The 8,681-nt window shown below is 33.1% G+C and overlaps 1 long non-coding RNA gene across 2 annotated transcripts; it reads right to left on the bottom strand.

Moving 5' to 3' along the window:
• Window positions 1-2,502: 2,502 nt before the first annotated feature.
• Window positions 2,503-7,289, bottom strand: LOC107566242 (uncharacterized). Of its 2 annotated transcripts, none has more exons than XR_001606489.1 (3): window positions 7,222-7,289; window positions 7,048-7,112; window positions 2,503-2,543 (listed from the first exon to the last, which is right to left on the bottom strand). It is a non-coding gene; the product is annotated as an uncharacterized lncRNA (long non-coding RNA). The 2 variants fall into 2 exon arrangements; XR_001606490.1 differs by lacking the exon at window positions 7,222-7,289 and adding an exon at window positions 7,199-7,217.
• Window positions 7,290-8,681: the final 1,392 nt, after the last annotated feature.

The following is an 8,681-nucleotide window of genomic DNA, read 5'->3' as shown; positions in this document are numbered from 1 at the left end:
TATGTATGTATGTATGTATGTATGTATGCATGTGTGTGTGCGTGCGTGTGCATGTGTTTGTCTGTACAGTACAGTGCGTGCATAATTCTTAGGCAAGTTGATATTCTGATCATATTTTTTTTTTACCAAGCACATTTGACCAATTCCAAACCACATCAATCTTCATATCTACTATTAATTTAGTATTTAATCATTTATAAGTGATATATAATTGTCCCTGAAGGCTGGAAGTGAAAAACTTCATATATTCATGTGTGCATAATTATTAAGTACGTTTTCTTTTACCGATAAAATGAGGCAAATAAAAGAGATTTAACAAAAAAATGATTAAATGCCCATGAGAAATATTAAAAACTAATGCACTACAGAAATTGCAAAGTTAAGGCATGACCATTGGACAGCAAAATGCTCATTGGGTCAGCAGGGTCAGAAAAAACAGATTGGACAATTATATATCACTTATAAATGATTAAATACCAAATTAAAAGTAGTTATTAAGACTGATGTGGTTTGGAATTGGTAAAATGTGGCAAAACTTGCAAGAATTATGCACACACTGTACTGTACAGACAAACACACACACGCACACACACACACACACAAACATACATACATACATAAATATGAATATAAATATAAATATAAATAATCTCCTATAGAATCCAAGGCCACTAGGAGCGTACTACAACCTTTAGAAAAAACAAAATTTTGGTGAATTAGTTTTTAATGAAAATAGTTGTGTGCTGTACATACAGTAAGGGTGTTATTGCCAAAATTTCACCTGTAGTAAGTCAGTCTGGTCACTATGAACGTACTGCAACCTTTGGAACATAAAACACTTTTAGTGAATTTCATTAATTTTTTTCTAAGAATAATTATGTACTGTACTGTACTTTCACCTGTAGTAAATCAGTCTGGCCACTAGGAATGTACTACAACATTTGGGACATAAAAAACCCTTTTGGTGGATTACAGTAATTGTTTTCTAAGTATAATTATGTACTGTATGTACAGTAATGGAGATATTGGCAAAATTTCACCTGTAGTAAGTCAGTCTCGTAACTACAAATATACTACAGCCTTTGAAACATGAAAAAAAAACTTTTGGTGAATTACAGTAATTTTTTTCAAAGATTAATTATGTACTGTATGTACAGTAAGGAAGATATTGGCCAAATTTTAAAAAACCCTTTTGGTGGATTACAGTAATTGTTTTCTAAGTATAATTATGTACTGTATGTACAGTAAGGGTGATATTGGAAAAATTTCACCTGTAGTAAATCAGTCTTGTAATTAGAAACAGACTACAACCTTTGGAACATGAAAAAACCCTTTTGGTGGATTACAGTAATTTTTTCAAGAAAATAGCTGTGTTCTGTACATAGAGTAATGGAGATATTGGCAAAATTTCACCTGTAGTAAGTCAGTCTCGTAACTACAAATATACTACAGCCTTTGAAACATGAAAAAAAAACTTTTGGTGAATTACAGTAATTTTTTCAAGAAAATAGCTGTGTTCTGTACATAGAGTACTGGAGATATTGGCAAAATTTCACCTGTAGTAAGTCAGTCTCGTAACTACAAATATACTACAGCCTTTGAAACATGAAAAAAAAACTTTTGGTGAATTACAGTAATTTTTTTCAAAGATTAATTATGTACTGTATGTACAGTAAGGAAGATATTGGCCAAATTTCATGTTTAGTAAGTCAGTCTTGTAATTACAAATGTACTACAACCTTTGGAACATGAAAAAACCCTTTTGGTGGATTACAGTAATTTTTTCAAGAAAATAGTTGTATACTGTACATAGAGTAATGGAGATATTGGCAAAATTTCACCTGAAGTAAGTCAAGTCAAGTCAAGTCAAGTCACCTTTATTTATATAGCGCTTTTAACAATACAGATTGTGACAAAGCAACTGAACAGCATTAATTAGGAAAATAGTGTCAATAATGCAAAATGACAATAGTAAACACTCATTTTTCAGTTAAAGACAGTTCATCATTGAATTCAGTGATGTCAACATCCAGCTCAGTTCAGTTTAAATAATATCTTTGCAATCATGCCAACGATAACGCTGGAAATGAAGTGCCCCCAACTAAGCAAGCCAGAGGCGACAGCGGCAAGGAACCAAAACTCCATCAGTGACAGAATGGAGAAAAAACCTTGGGAGAAACCAGGCTCAGTCGGGGGGCCAGTTCTCCTCTGACCAGACAAACCAGCAGTTAAATTTCAGGCTGCAGCAAAGTCACATTGTGCAGAGGACTCTTCTGGTTCCTGTGGTCTTGTCCCGGTGGTCGTCTGAGACAAGGTCTTTACAGGGGATCTGTATCTGGGGCTCATCTAGTTGTCCTGGTCTCCGCTGGGAGAGTTAGCAGCGCGCTGTATACTTACCTCGGACTTGTGAGCGTCAGCCTGGGATGTTTCCAGCGCGGTTCTCCGCGCTCTCAGCTGGGTCTGCTTTGCCATCAGGTCCCGGATCTGCTTCTCCACGGCCTCCAGCTCGAGCTGCACCGAATGCATCTCGAACGTGTCCTCACCTGCACTCAAAGGTAGACACACATCCGCCATTAAAGCAAGTAACAGTGAGTAAAACAATGGTAATGTGTGTGAATAGAGTATTAGTGTAAGCGAGATTAGCGGCAACCACGCTGGCGATGCTAGCGGGCTATATGCTAATAGCGGACTCGGAAGTCAAAAATAGAACTAGTGCTAACAAAGCGCTCTGATTGTTTTTGTTGTAGAATACGATAGGGGATATATTCACACGTTATAAAACTGAAAAAGGATGGTGTATAAAATTGATTTTAAGATAAAAAATTAGACGACAAAGAATTAACTTGACGGAGCTCAAACTCAAACCACACGGCAGCAACAAACAGGAAGTCAGTCTCGTAACTAAAAATATACTACAGCCTTTGAAACATGAAAAAAACCTTTTGGTGAATTACAGTAATTTTTTTCAAAGATTAATTATGTACTGTATGTACAGTAAGGAAGATATTGGCAAAATTTCATGTGTAGTAAGTCAGTTTTGTAATTACAAACGCACTACAACCTTTGGAACATGAAAAAACACTTTTGGTGAATTACAGTAGTTGTTTACTAAGAATAATTATGTACTGAATGTACAGTAAGGGTGATATTGGCAAAATTTCACCTGTAGTAAATCAGTCTGACCACTAGGAATGTACTACAACATTTGAAACATAAAAACCCCTTTTGGTGAATCGCAATAATTGTTTGCTAAGAATAATTATGTACTGTATGTACAGTAAGGGAGATATTGGCAAAATTTCACATGTAGTAAGTCAGTCTTATAATTATAAATGTACTACAACATTTGGAACATAAAAAAAACCCTTTTGGTGAATTACAGTAATTGTTTTCTAAGAATAATTATGTACTGTATGTACAGTAATGGTGATATTGGCAAAAGTTCACCTGTAGTAAGTCAGTCTTGTAACTACAAACATACTACAACTTTTGGAACATGAAAAAAAACCTTTTGGTGAATTACAGTAATTTTTTTCAAAGATTAATTATGTACTGTATGTACAGTAAGGAAGATATTGGCAAAATTTCATGTGTAGTAAGTCAGTTTTGTAATTACAAACGCACTACAACCTTTGGAACATGAAAAAACACTTTTGGTGAATTACAGTAGTTGTTTACTAAGAATAATTATGTACTGAATGTACAGTAAGGGTGATATTGGCAAAATTTCACCTGTAGTAAATCAGTCTGACCACTAGGAATGTACTACAACATTTGAAACATAAAAACCCCTTTTGGTGAATTACAATAATTGTTTTCTAAAAATAATAGTAAGGGAGATATCGGCAAAATCTCAACTGTAGTAAGTCAGCCTTGCCACTAGTAATGTGTTACAACCTTTGGAACATGAAAAAACCCTTTTGGTGAATTTTACTACTTTTTTTCTAAAAATAATTATGTACTGTATGTACAGTAAGAGAGATATTGGCAAAATCCCAAGTCAGTCTTGTAACTACAAACGTGCTACAGCCTTTGGAATATGAAAAAAAACCTTTTGGTAAATTCCAGTAAATGTTTTCTAAAAAATAATTGTGTACTGTATGTACAGTAAGGGAGATATTGGCAAAATTTCACCTGTAGGAAGTCAGTTTTGTAACTACAAATGTACTGCAACCTTTGTAACATGAAAAAAACTTTTGGTGAATTTAAGTAATTTGTTTCTGAGAATAATTATGTACTGTACGTACAGTAAGGGAGATATTTGCAAACTTTCACCTGTAGTGAGTGAGTCTTGTAACTACAAACGTACTACAACCTTTGGAACATAACAAAAAGCCTTTTGGTGAATTACAGTAATTTTTTTCTAAGAATAATTATGTATTGTATGTACAGTAAAGTAAATATTGGCAAACTTTCACATGTAGTTAATCAGTCTGGCCACTAGGAATGCACTACAGCCTTTGGAACATGAAAAATACCCTTTTGGTGAATTACAGTATTTTTTTAAAGATTAATTTTGTACTGTATGTACAGTAGTGAATATATTGGCAAAATTTCATGTGTAGTAAGTCAGTCTTCTAACTACAAATGTACTACAACTTTTGGAACATAAAAAAATCCCTTTTGGTGAATTACAGTAATTGTTTTCTAAGAATAATTGTGCACTGTATGTACAGTAAGGGAAATATTGGCACACTTTCACCTGTAGTAAGTCAGTCTGACCACTAGGAATGTACTACAACATTTGAAGCATAAAAAACCCTTTTGGTGAATTGCAATAATTGTTTGCTAAGAATAATTATGTACTGTATGTACAGTAAGGGAGATATTGGCAAAATTTCACATGTAGTAAGTCAGTCTTATAATTATAAATGTACTACAACATTTGGAACATAAAAAAAACCCTTTTGGTGAATTACAGTAATTTTTCAAAAAAATAGTTACGTACTGTACATACAGTAATAGCGATATTGGCAAAATTTCATCTATAGTAAGTCAGTCTGGCCACTAGGAAAGTACTACTTTTGTAACATTTTTTGGTGAATTACAGTAATTTTTCAAAAAAATAGTTACGTACTGTACATACAGTAATAGCGATATTGGCAAAATTTCATCTATAGTAAGTCAGTCTGGCCACTAGGAAAGTACTACTTTTGTAACATTTTTTGGTGAATTACAGTAATTGTTGTCTAATATTAATTATGTACTGTATGTACTGTAATGGTTTTTTATGCATTATCACAATTGTAGACAATTTTAAACAATGCCCCAACATTGGTCAATACCGAACATATTTAGTCACCCCACCCCAAAACTTCTTCACCTCCTCACATTCCCACACAGTGGAAAAATGTAACTTGAAGCTTATTGCATTTAACACATAGATCAGGGATATTAGAGTTAAATTGATTTAATTAAGCTTCCAGGGGCTATATAAATTCTCATTACCCACCCAGTTATATTTTAAGAGTCTCAACTAAGTGTTCATAGTTTGTGTTTGTGCATTTAAACAAATTGCATTCCAGTCATCTAATGAAATATCCATATTTACATCTTGTATCCATGCTTGTCTTTTATTTTCAGAGCTTTCTTTATGTTTTTCTCTTAGTATGTTAACTGGGTAACACACCCTTTAATGTAGCAATCGTGCAATGTGATCATTTCAAATATTGACATTGGGAGGAGTTGCACAGAATTCTTTAAACGTGAAAAGGTAAAACTTCTGAGTTGCAGATACTTCAAAAAGTGTTTCTAGGGTATGTGAAACTTTGCTACAAGATTGTCAAATGGCATTAAAATAGTATCTTCATATAAATCCATCAATCTAACCATGCCCTTATTCCACAATTTAAACCCCAAATCATGTTTAGCTGGGCTGAAATGATGATTACCCCAGATATGAGAAAAGCAGGATAGAACTGGGAGGTCTCCAAAGGATGAAGTTTTAAAAAAAAATATATATAAAAAAGTTATTAGTATATTTTCTGTATGAAGGTTTAGACTGGGGGACACATGCCATTCAATGGAGAAGAACCTCTATATTTAAAGATATGTAAAGTTATTACATCAGTTTTATATTGCCTCTTATAGAAATGAACTTCAGTTGTCTATATATGTCGTTAAAAAAAACCTATGGAGGGGGGCCAGTGTATGTGTGTCTATATATAATTTAGGCCAGTGGTTCCCAACCCTGGTCCTTGAGGCACCTCAACACTGCTCGTTTTGCATGTCTCCTTAATCAAACACACCTGATTCAGGTCTTCAGCTCATTAGTAGAGACTCCAAGACCTGAAATTGGTGTGTCAGAGAAAGGAGACATGCAAAATGTGCAGTGTTGGGGTGCCTCCAGGACCAAGGTTGGGAACCACTGATTTAGGCTTTCTTATCAACCTATCGCAAAAGGTTTACTGTGTGGTCATATCAATGTGTAGCACGAACTAAACTGATGTGTTCCGTGACACCCGCTTGTTTCACTTATGGTTTTGCAGCTGATTCTTTATTTTATTATTATTATTTATTAGAGATTGAAAGATAGACATTGTCAAACTGTCAGTACACAAATACGAATGAAATGAAACAAATGCATATGAATTAAACCTAGGATCGGTCTATTTTAACTTATAATGGGCAACGTTCATTTGGTTGTCACAAAAAAATATATATTTGAAAAACAAACAAAATACATCAGGTATAATGTGTGAACACTGCCCTGTGTTTCGATACCGTACCTATGAAACTATACTCTGACTGTACTGACACGGTCGAGTTGGCTTTAGGCAAGTTTTCTACGTCACAAGTCGCGTGGCACGTGTTCATTCCAAATTTAAAAAGTCACGTGTGTCAGTTCACGCCATCTAAACCAAATCCTTTTTTTCACATTATTATCAGTCTCCGTAAAGACCATCAAAAATTGCCAATGCCGACTATATTTCAAGTCGTCATGACGGGGTATTGGGTAAAGTTTTCAATTAGCAATAATCGCGCCTCGGATAAACCTCATAGGCTACGATACTGCCACTGCGCAAAGCTGAAGAAGAGCCGCCTTACCGTCAGCATTAGTCCAAACACGCCTCACTTTACTCAGACGGTGACCACATGACGCTCACGACGAGCTGGCCAATCGAAAAACGAAGAAGACATGAGTTTGCATATCAATCTAGTTCTGTGTTTAAAAAAGAACAAATAAGCCAAAACAGACGTTAAAAATAAATGTTCACCTACTTTCGCGGTGCATCATGGGAACGTAGTGACGTAGGAGAAACGTAGGTGACATCACGGCTACGTAAGCGTCACGCCGTTGCAGTAAATGCAACCACCGCTAGATGTCAGCAACAGCTCAATTGTGAGATGTGACACCAAGAAAAAGCAACTACAGAAATCCATCCATAATTAAAAAGTTTATATATGTAGAATTATTGATTAGCTAACTTACTATTGTTATTTTAATTTATTGTATGGTTACTGTAATGTAAGTATTATGCAAGTATACAAATATGAACTCGAGAATAAAAAATATGAAAACGTTTTAATTTTATTGTAAGTAAATATATATATATATTTTTCATTGTTTGCATAATAAATGTATTCTGCTGTTTTATGCAACTTAATAAACATACAACAGCATCACTGATTAAAACAGTAGAGAAGTTTGACTAAATTACATATTTATTTATTTTTAATGAAGAAACACATAGAATATTTCTTAATAAATTGCGTTTTCATTGAAGAAGTTAGCATAGCATTTTGGGCAATTATGTACAATTATTTAAAATTCACCTTTTTGATTATATAGCAGTGATATTTTGATGAAAGAAAATAAATTAAATACGATTTCCATCTTTAAAAAAATATTAACCAACATATTAACCCATATATGATTGATAATAATAATAATAATAATAATAATAATAATAATGGAATTAATTCAAGATTCAAGATTCAAAAAACTTTATTAATCCCAGAGGGAAATTGCTTTCCATGTTACAATTGCTCTCAAGAAAGAAAGAAAGAAAGAAAAGGATAATAAAATGAATAAATAAATATATACCTATATATCAATAAAATTTAAAATGATTAAGTAACACATACTATACCAGTGAAAATGGTAGTTTAAATTAATTAAAGTGGAATGGAATGACAAATGTTGAATATAATAAGTCCAATATGGTAATGGTAATTAAGTACAGTAGTTATATAGTATGCACTGCACACTAATCTTAGTATTAATAAATAGGCAGTAATAATAATAATAATAATAATAATAATAATAATAATAATAATAATAATAATAATAATAATAATAATAATAATAATAATAATAATAATAATAATAATAATAATAATAATAATAATAATAATAAATTGCATTGCACAAGACAAGTCCCTTATTGCATATGAAATGAACATGTATTGCACATGCATTACTCAAAAATAATAATAATAATAATGAAATTAATAATAACTATAATAATAATTATTACTATTATTATCAATTCATTTTGTTAAGCACAGTTGTCAGGATATCTATTTTGGTGTGATTGTCCCAGCAGTCAGTCTGTCATTCTGATGTTTTTCATTGTGCTGATGCTGTTTCTATAGCGACTGATCGTCGTGGCGATGTGATGTCAGGACTCTGACAGGCTGAAGTCTTGATGATCAGCAGAACGGTCAGTCATGACGAG

This window comes from Sinocyclocheilus grahami, unplaced genomic scaffold, assembly GCF_001515645.1.
Source record: "Sinocyclocheilus grahami isolate Dianchi unplaced genomic scaffold, SAMN03320097.WGS_v1.1 scaffold1062.1, whole genome shotgun sequence".
Taxonomy (NCBI): Eukaryota; Metazoa; Chordata; class Actinopteri; order Cypriniformes; family Cyprinidae; genus Sinocyclocheilus; species Sinocyclocheilus grahami.
This window is presented reverse-complemented; position numbering and strand designations above follow the sequence as displayed.